At 43.8% G+C, this 10,000-nt stretch overlaps 1 protein-coding gene across 1 annotated transcript in view; it reads left to right on the top strand.

The window, feature by feature from the left end:
- Positions 1 to 10,000, top strand: part of LOC145416455 (uncharacterized) — an 88,223-nt gene that overhangs the window by 33,873 nt on the left and 44,350 nt on the right. The window lies entirely within an intron of this gene.

Below are 10,000 nucleotides of genomic sequence, written 5' to 3'. Positions count from 1 at the left end.
GAGAGCACTCAGATTTTCTCCTACTGAATAAAATCGTCCGGAGATTGCAATAATAAAATCGCACTGGGATAATGAGTAAAATGGTTAATACCTCGTGGCAGTCAAGATTTTTTTTTTTATAATAAACTAAGCCACTCAGTAAGCATGAGGGAATTCATGTAAACAAAGCCACTCAGCGAGCGTTGCCAACCAGGTCACGTTGGGAAGAGACTAAACAATTCTTTTATCCTCTTCGTTTTTACTTGAATTTCCTTTTCATTCTTTCCTATTCTTTTCCTAATTCTTCTCCGTCCTCTCCCTTGTCTTTCATTCCTGCCATTCCTCTTTTTATATTTGTACTCCTTTCACCTCATCCTAGCTTTGAATCTCCTAAGCGACTCTCACATTACTTTTCCTTACTCTCTGCTTTAACTTGTATCGTGCTTTCTTTCCTTCCTAGTTTTTTTCTTTAACTCTTAAGCGTTTGGTCTTAACTGTCCTTTATTTTCTCGTGTTTCTTATCTTCTTATTGTTACAGGATAATTTTCTTAACTCTCTCCTTCTTTCCTTCCCTCTTTCATTCCACCTTTCCTTCCATTCTTCCTTCCTTCCTTCCTCTCTCTCTCTCTCTCTCTCTCTCTCTCTCTCCCCCCCCCAAGTAATTGTGCTAATGAGATATGTTTATGCAGTCTTCCTCAGAGCCATAAAACAGGAAAACGCGTGCTTGGAAGAGAGAGGGAGAGAGAGAGAGAGAGAGAGAGAGAGAGAGAGACGGATAGAGAGACAGAGAGAGAAATTAATGTACGGCATTCTTTTGCGTTTGGGAGAGAATGTAGGAGTTTGCATGTAAGAAAATGTGTGTGTGTGTGTGTGTGTGTGTGTGTGTGTGTGAGAGAGAGAGAGAGAGAGAGAGAGAATTAGTCTGAAGTTAAAGGAAAAAGATTATGAATAGAAGTGAAAGAATGAAAAACAAACAACAATGGACATGAAGAGGACAGCAAATGAGGGAAGATAGATAGATAGATAGATAGATAGACAGATAGATAGATAGATAGATACAGAGAGAGAGAGAGAGAGAGAGAGAGAGAGAGAGAGGAACTGTGAATGAGAAGGGTCGAATAAAAGCTTTGAAAGGAGTGAAAGAGAGAAAGAGAGAGAGAGGATGGGAAAAATGGCAAGAAGTGATGAGAAAATGAGAGTGAGCGAGAGGGAAATGTGAGAGAGTGAGAGAGAGGGGGCAGCCTGAAAGAAAACTCTTCAGGGAGTTAGAGTTGAGAGAGAGAGAGAGAGAGAGAGAGAGAGAGAGACCCAAAAATGTGAATGCATGTATGTCTTTAGTCTGTATGTATGTGTGCGTGTGTGTGTGTGTGTGTGTGTGTGTGTGTGTGTGTGTGTGTGTGTGTGTGTGTGTGTGTGTGTGAGTACGAAAAGATTATAGAAGTTCAGAGAGAGAGAGAGAGAGAGAGAGAGAGAGACCCCAAAATGTGAATGCATGTATGTCTTTAGTCTGTATGTATGTGTGTGTGTGTGTGTGTGTGTGTGTGTGTGTGTGAGTACGAAAAGATTATAGAAGTTCAGAGAGAGAGAGAGAGAGAGAGAGAGAGAGAGAGAGAGAGAGAGCGAGAGAGAGAGAGAAGCAGAGGGAACGAGAAATGAAACAGTGAAAGAGAGAAGTGAGTGACAATAACCTAAGAGAGAGAGTGGGAGAGAGGGAGAGAGGGAAGGAAGGAGGAAGAAAATAAAGGAAAGGAGGAGGAGAGGGAAAATGAAGGAGAAGGAAGGAAGAAGGAAGGAAGGAAGGAAGGAAGGAAGAGGGAAAAGACTGAGAAGGTGAAGAAAAGTGCGGAAGATGAGAGAGAGAGAGAGAGAGAGAGAGAGAGAGAGAGAGAGAGAGAGATTACAGCGTCCACAAGATAACACGGATTTAAAGAGGGATTGGAGAGGTTTCAGAGGGGCGGCTGGTGTATCTCTTTCTCTCTCTCTCTCTCTCTCTCTCTCTCTCTCTCTCTCGTTATTTTATCAACGTTAATTTTCCTTTTTCCTTGTCATTTTCTCTTTTCTCTTTTTATTTTGCTTTTTCCCTTTCTCTCTCTCTCTCTCTCTCTCTCTCTCTCTCTCTCTAAGACCCTGTATATGTATCAAAGACCTCCTCCCATTCAGTCCAACTTTCTGTTCCAGGGCATTGAAAAATGAAGAAAAAAAGAGAAGAGATTGAAATGTGATAAAAATAGATAAATAGATAGACAGACAGATAGATAGGTAGATAGACAGATAGGTAGATAAATAGAGAAAGAAATAGGTAGATTGGACTGATAGACCTTATTTACAATTTACTATTAACTACTATTTCATCTCATCTACAGTTTATCCTACTATTTTATCTATTTTCATCTACTGTTATATCTACTCTGACTATTTTTCGCCTGCATCCCATCCTTACTTTATGGGTTGGTTTTAATTTTGATTTAGTACCTCGTAACGTTTTATATCTGGCTAGCTGTGACTCTCTCTCTCTCTCTCTCCCGACACAAAACTCGTGAAATGGAAACTGCCAAACACTTCCAATGTTTTAATTATCCGCTTTTATTTTTCCTTTCCTATGTCGCTTTGTAAGTTCATCTCCACAGTGTGTTATACAGGACAGGTAAAGTATACGACGGAGTCCTTTATGTATAGATAGATTACGTGTATGTTTGGAAATAGATATGTAAATATGCGATCTGAGTCAGACACTTGTTGAAAAATAATTACGAGGTATTCATAGCGTGTAGTCATGTCAAAATATCACTAGATTTGAATATATTATACTCAATTTCGCTTTATTTACACATTCAAATGTTTACATCGACGATACGGCCTCAGAATTAGCTTAAAATTAAGTGAGTATGGTTTTTACTCCTACGTCCGGCACGGCGGTTGAGAAAGACAGCAATGGCCGCCGCTGGTGGTGATTATCATACACTTCCAGGAAAAATAGCTGTGAGTGTTTTTGTAGAAAGTATTAGGTACAAATGAAGTCTGGTTCCTAATATGATATACTCTATTAACATTTGTCTACACACTAAAAATCCTTATCACAACGGAAATATCTCATAATTAGCTTAAATCAGATTAGGAATAATGTTGACTACCGTACGGCAAGGTTGTAGCGGGTGGTTTGAATGGGCTCGGATGCTGTCGCTTACCATGCACTTCAAGAAAAATAAATAGGAGGCTTTTATGGCGTACATTCATAGCAAATTATCACTACTCACACATCAGATATATTCATTACATTGTTTTTTACCTATTCAAATATTTACATCAACAATACTACTTCAAACTTTGCTTAAAACTGGGAGAGTATGATGTTGTGTACTTTTACGTCCGCACGGCTGCTGAGAAAGACTGCACTGGCCGTCGCTGAAATAATTGTCATATCTATCCAGGGAAAATAGCTGTGAGTGCGTTTATAGCAAGTATTCAGGGGAAGAGAGCTTCAATTTCTCATACAAAATACTCAATTTACATTTTCCTACACACTGAAGTACTTCAAACCACAAAAATTCCTCAGAAACACCACAAATCAGAGTCGGAATAATGCTGTCTGTCGTATGGCAAGATTTTAGCGGGCGTTATGAATGAGCTCTTTTGAAAACTTAAACAAATCATTTTGGCTTCTTTCTAGTGTCTCACGCCAGATTTCAGGGTACAAATCAGTCCTAAATTTTCAGATACGTGTTTGAATTTATCCTACATATAAATAACCGGCCAGCTTAGGCGATATATGGTGAAATAAGGAAGCATAGTAGATTCATTCATGAGCGTTACAACTTACTACAGCCGTTACTCCCATTCATTGGCCATTTAATTTTACTCACGATGACGTACACACTAGTAAACAGACTCATTGACTTGTATTCATTCATTGATCTTATTAGTTCATTCATTAGTTGAGTTGATACGATCAGTCACATGGTGTATGAATGATTGAACATTTGTATGTATGAGAGAGAGAGAGAGAGAGAGAGAGAGAGAGAGAGAGAGAGAGAGAGAGAGAGAATTAGATACAGTACTTTCAGTGACAGCACTAACAACAATAGGGGGCGTTGACCCCCCTTGGAAATTCGCTCTCCTCTCTTCCCTTTTATATACCTCGGCAACCATGGGGGGTAGAGCTGTTTCCCTTGTCTCTCTCTCTCACCCCTCTTTTCTCTCTCTCTTTCTCTCTCTCTCTCTCTCATTGGCTATAATTATCATACCTATTTTTTAATGCAGCTGCCATCATCATCATCATCATCATCATCATCATCACCACCACCACCACCACCACCACCACCACCATCACTACCATCACCACAACCACCACCACCATCATGATCTATTTCTTCTTTCCCATCCAATCCTTTCTCTCTCTTTCTCTCCTCTCTCTTTCATCTCTCATTTTCTCCATGTCTCTCTCTTTCATCTCATTTTCTTTATCCATCTCTTTCATTCCGTTTTCTATGAGACCCCGTAGCGAACGTAATAGGCAAGATATTAGTCTGGCCTTATAGATGGTGGTAGTTGTGGTCGTTGTGGTGGATGGTGGTAGTTGTGGTGGATGGTCGTTGTGGTGGTGGATGGTGGTTGTGATAGTGGATGATGGTCGTGGTTGTAGTGGTGGTTGTGGTGCATTGTGGTTGTGGTGGTGGATGATGGTGGTGGTAGTGGCTGGTGGTGGTAGTGGTGGTTGTGGAGGATTGTGGTTGTTTGTGGTAGTTGTGGTGGATGGTGGTAGTTGCGGTAGGCGGTAGTGGCTGTAGTGGTAGTTGTGTAGTTGTGATAGTGGATGCTGGTGGTTGTGGTGGATTGTGTGTATTTACTTATATGTATGGATGTACGAGTATGTGTATGTATATGCATGTAGGTATACTTGACGATGTATATGTTTGTGTGTACTTGTGTATGTGTAGTATGTGTACCAGATATATATGTATGTATATATATCAATAAAGCAACTCAGAATCAAAGAAAGAGAGAGAGAGAAAGAAAAAGAAAATAACTGTGACTACTCGTGGACTGAGTTAATGGTGTTATTGTCAGCCGTACCACAGAACCCTGGTGTTAATGGTGTTGTGGTGTTAGTGGCGTAAGTGGTGTGGTGAGGCTGGTGCTGTGATGTTAAGTACGTGTTTGTGATAAGGAAAGAATAGGCTTGTGGTGGTGGGGGTGATGATGATGATGATGATGGTGGTGGTGGTGGTGGTGGTGGTGGTGATGTGGTATGGTGTGTGGTGTGCTGGTGTGGTGTGGTGTGGTGTGGTGTGGTGTGGTGTGGTGGTGTAGTGTGGTGATAATTTCCAGACCGTCTTAATGGTATTGTCTCACTCGTGTCACACCACAACACACTGCTTTGGAGGTGCTGGTGTTAAAGGTGTGCCACTGGTATTGGTAAGGACGTGGATGTGGTAGGGAGAATGGTGTGTGTGTGTGTGTGTGTGTGTGTGTGTGTGTGTGTGTGTGTAGTGCTATATGTGTGTTACGTTGCGTGTGCCTGTTCTGCACCCACCCCGAATCTAAGCTGGTAGCTGAGGAGGGCTGGGTGATGTGCCCTAAACCTAGCTGGGTGAACTGTGTCATCTCTATTCATGGGCACCTCTGAGGGGTGGATGACAGGAGGGGGACATGTAGTATAATGTTGTGATTGAGGTGTTCTATTGCTATGCGCGTGAAATGACTATGTAGGTGTTTCTTCGTTGCTAGTGTTGGAATATCTGGCGGTAGGAGAGTGTTGTAGTGGTGGGATTGTGTTATAGTGATGGCATAGTGTTGTGGAGGTGGGATAGTGTGGTAGAAGGTTTGATAACGTTTGTATGGTGATAGTTTTATGTGCGTAGCTGTGTCTCATGTTGCTAATGCCAAGGCTACCCCTGTAAAATCTCCATTTTCTCTCACACCCTTTGTTTACCATTTTCTCTTACAAATTTCTGGGGAAACGTAGCTATTTTTAGACGCACCCCAATGTGTCAATAATAGAGCACTTTCTGGCCGCCTGGTTGTACGTATAATTGCCTAGCGTTGGGCAACAGCTGATATTTTGTGTTTCTGTTTACATTTCTCCTTTGTATCAAGTTCCCCTTGTTTCTTGCCTATCCTTCGTTCTCATACTTATTTTTAGTGTAAAGGATGGAAAACAAGATACTGACAAGAAGAGTGTAGGTAAGTGAACATGAGGAGGAGGAGGAGGACGTGGAGGGATGGAGTGGAGAGATATATGAAAGAGGGGTGTGAGGTGGAGGGGGGGACAGCCAAATGGAAGAGGACAGTGCGATGTGGAGGCGATAGTTTGTGGCCAACTTCTACGGGATTAAAGCGTCTGACAGTGTGCAGATAGTTAAAGAAATTGATAGACTGACTGTGGTGGGAAGTTCTTTGTATTCTTATTTTTTTCTACTATCGTCTCTACCATAATTCTTTACACTGTCTTTTATTATTATTATTATTATCATTATTATTATTATTATTATTATTATTATTATTATTATTATTATTATTATTACTGCTGCTGCTGCTGCTGCTGCTGCTGCAGCTACTACTACTACTACTACTACTACTACTATTATTATTATTATTATTATTATTATTATTATTATTGCTCCACTCGTCACCTTTATCACTGTCATGCTGTCTTCAAGACTGAATAACGGATGTGGTATTACCGATAGTGGCCTTAGTTCACTGGGTGTATGATAACTTTCCTCTCTCTCTCTCTCTCTCTCTCTCATTCAACCTCATTCCCGGCTTAAAGGACCAAAATAGCAAGCATTCAGTATGGAAGATGCATATTAGTGTCCAGGTGGTGACATGTGTGGGTGCTAATACCATCACACCAATCCATAGTGAGGCAGCCCCAGCACGTATTCAGTATGGACTGTGTGTATTAGTACCCAAGTGGCGATATGTGAAGGGAGATGGCACTTAGGATTGTTAGGTCTCAGGTAACGGACTGCTGATTGTAAAAATAAACAGGAATTGAAGAGGATGCAATATAAGTATGGGCTCGCACACACACACACACACACACACACACACACACACACACACACACACACACACACACACACACACACACACACACACACACACACACCTCCTAACCTGACCATACCTAACATATTATACGGTTCTCGTCTCAAAAACGTTCACATCTGTTGTTTTATCACTCATGCGCTACGGACCCGACCACCTACCTTACCTATCCCTCTCTCCTCTCCTCTCCTCCCTGGTTCTCTCTCTCTCTCTCTCTCTCTCTCTCTCTCTCTCTGTCTTCCTCCTCCTCTCCCTCTCTCTATATTCCCTCCATACTTACATACCTACCTACCGACATTACCTACCTACGTACCGGCTTATTCCTCTCCCATTCTCTGCTTCCCTCAGTCATTCCTACATCTCTCTCTCTCCCTCTCCCAACTTATTCCTCTCCCTCCATTTCCCTCCCTCCCTCCCTCCCTCCCTCTCCCTCTCTCCTTTGCTACCTCCCTACCTCCCCCTCCCCCAGCGGTGCATCTGGGGCAGCTATCAACCAGTGTAATAGCACTCAAGTGGATGCCCCCCCCCTGCCCTGCCCTGCCCTGCCCTGCCCTGCCCTGCCCTGCCCTGCCACGGCACAAGCACATCACTGTCCATAGCATCATCAGCACCACCACACACGCACTACCAAAAGTACTACCACACACTACAACCACACCACACCACAACTACTACCACACACCACCACCACTACCACACCACCACCACGACCACACCACCACAACACAAACACTACCACAACTGTAATCACCACTGCCACCACTACCACCACCACCACCACGACCACACCACCACAATACAAACACCTCCACAACTGTAATCACCACTGCCACCACTACCGCCACCACCACCACCACCACCACCACCACCGGCTGTGGTTTGTATGTATCTCTCCATACCACTGTCTACTACCACTATTTCTATGTCACTGTCTGTAGTTGTGGTAGTTGTGGTTGTGGAGGGTGTGGGTGGGAAGGGGTGAGAGGATGAGAGAGAGAGAGAGAGAGAGAGAGAGAGAGAGAGGAAGGGGACGAGTCTAGACGTAACAGGTGGAACGAGGAGAGAGGAGGGGAATGGAGGGGAGAGAGAGAGAGGGAGGAAGGAGGGAGGGGGACAGGGAGGGAGGGGAGGGGAGGGAAGAGCTGTGACTTGTGGGGATTAGTGGAGAAAAGCATGGAGGGAGAGAGGGAGGGATGGAGGGAGAGAGGGAGGGATGAAGGGAGAGAGGGAGGGGGAGGGATTATGGGAGGAAAACAAGACAGGGAGAGAAAGGGGAGGGAGAGGAAGGGAAGACGAAGGGAAATGGAAATAGGAATGAACTGAGAGAGAGAGAGAGAGAGAGAGAGAGAGAGAGAGAGAGAGAGAGAGAGGAAATACCAGAGACAAGGAGAGGGAGGGAGAAAGGGAGGGAGAGAGGGAGAAGTGAGATAGTAGAGAGAGAGAGAGAGAGAGAGAGAGAGAGAGAAACATGAGAAAGTTAGACAGCGTGAAGAAAGAAAGGAGGTAGGGAGGAAAGGGGGGGAGGAAGGGAGGGGAGGGAGGGAAAGGATGACACCTAGGGAGGAGGGAGAGAGTGAGAGAGAGAGAGAGAGAGTGAGACAGTGTGCGCTAGCTCTCTCTCACGACAACACCCGGCGCCCCTCTCTCTCTCCTCCCCACACACGTGAGCTGAAAACTACAGGGGGCTTCCTAACACCCTTCTGGTAGCGATTCATTTAGCATATTACACCTTAACATTTTCCTGTATATTATTTATCACTCTAATATCGACATAGAAGAGGATATTGAGGTATAATGGAGACTAAATCGCTAAACAGAAGGCATTAGGGAATAGTGATGGGCCAGTTCATCCCTCCTTCCTATCCATAATTCTTCCAACCCCTTTCTCTCCAATGATGTGTTTTATTTTATTTGTCTAATATTTAAGTGAAGTGTTATATTAACATTCTCTCTCTCTCTCTCTCTCTCTCTCTCTCTCTCTCTCTCTCTCTCTCTCTCTCTCTCTCTCGTCAGACGCATTAATCCCATTAGAAGTGGCCACAAACAAATCGCCTCCATGTCACCCTCTCTTCCACCATCAGACTGCCCATTCTCCAACTCACACCACCCTCTCTCATGTACCTTTCCACCCCATCCCTTCATTTTATCCCCGGTCTCCCTCTCTCCCCTCTATCTCACTCACATAACACTCTCCTAGTCAGTCTCTCATTCTCCATCCTTTCCACATCGGTTTGGGGCCAGTCCTTCCCTAACTACTTCTGGTCATCTTAACAACCCAATTAGAGTCGACTGGTAAGGAAGCGCGGCCTTAATCACCCAATTATTCTTGTAATTAGCAGCCAGGGGTGTTTAAAGAAGTAATTGCGCACAGAACAGGCAATTTACAAGGTGTTGAACGAATACATAAGGGAAATATCGACCCCATCTGAAACACTCACTGGTAGAGACAGGGATTTCAGTGTATTTCGGCTGGTGTAAAAAATCTTCAGACGGAAATGGCAAAGGTGTTTATTTGAAGGGGTGGGATTATTGATTAAAGAAACTAATTCTCTCTCTCTCTCTCTCTCTCTCTCTCTCTCTCTCTCTCTCTTTCTTTATAAATCTATCTGTCTGTCTGTCTGTCAAATACCAGAAGTTATAATCTCTTACGGGTTTGCCTCAGACAAATCGCCTCCACGTTCCCCTTTCCTCTGCCATTTGGTTGCCCTTCCTCCAGCTCACAGCCCCTCTCACATGCAATTTATATCTCTCCACTCCATCCATCCATCTCATCCCTGGTTTCCCCCTCCTCTCCCCATCCACCTCACTCACATACACTCTACTAGTTATCTCTTATTCTCCATTCTCTCCACATCATTCCTCCATCTCAACCTGTCTCCCCCTCCTCTCCCCCTCCACCTAACTCACATACACTTCTGGTCAGTCTCTCATTTTCCATTTCTCCATCTCAACCTTGGTCTCCCCCTCCTCC

This window comes from Coenobita brevimanus, chromosome 106 (genome assembly GCF_032717465.1).
Source record: "Coenobita brevimanus isolate Jiangsu-jjx chromosome 106, ASM3271746v2, whole genome shotgun sequence".
Taxonomy (NCBI): Eukaryota; Metazoa; Arthropoda; class Malacostraca; order Decapoda; family Coenobitidae; genus Coenobita; species Coenobita brevimanus.
This window is presented reverse-complemented; position numbering and strand designations above follow the sequence as displayed.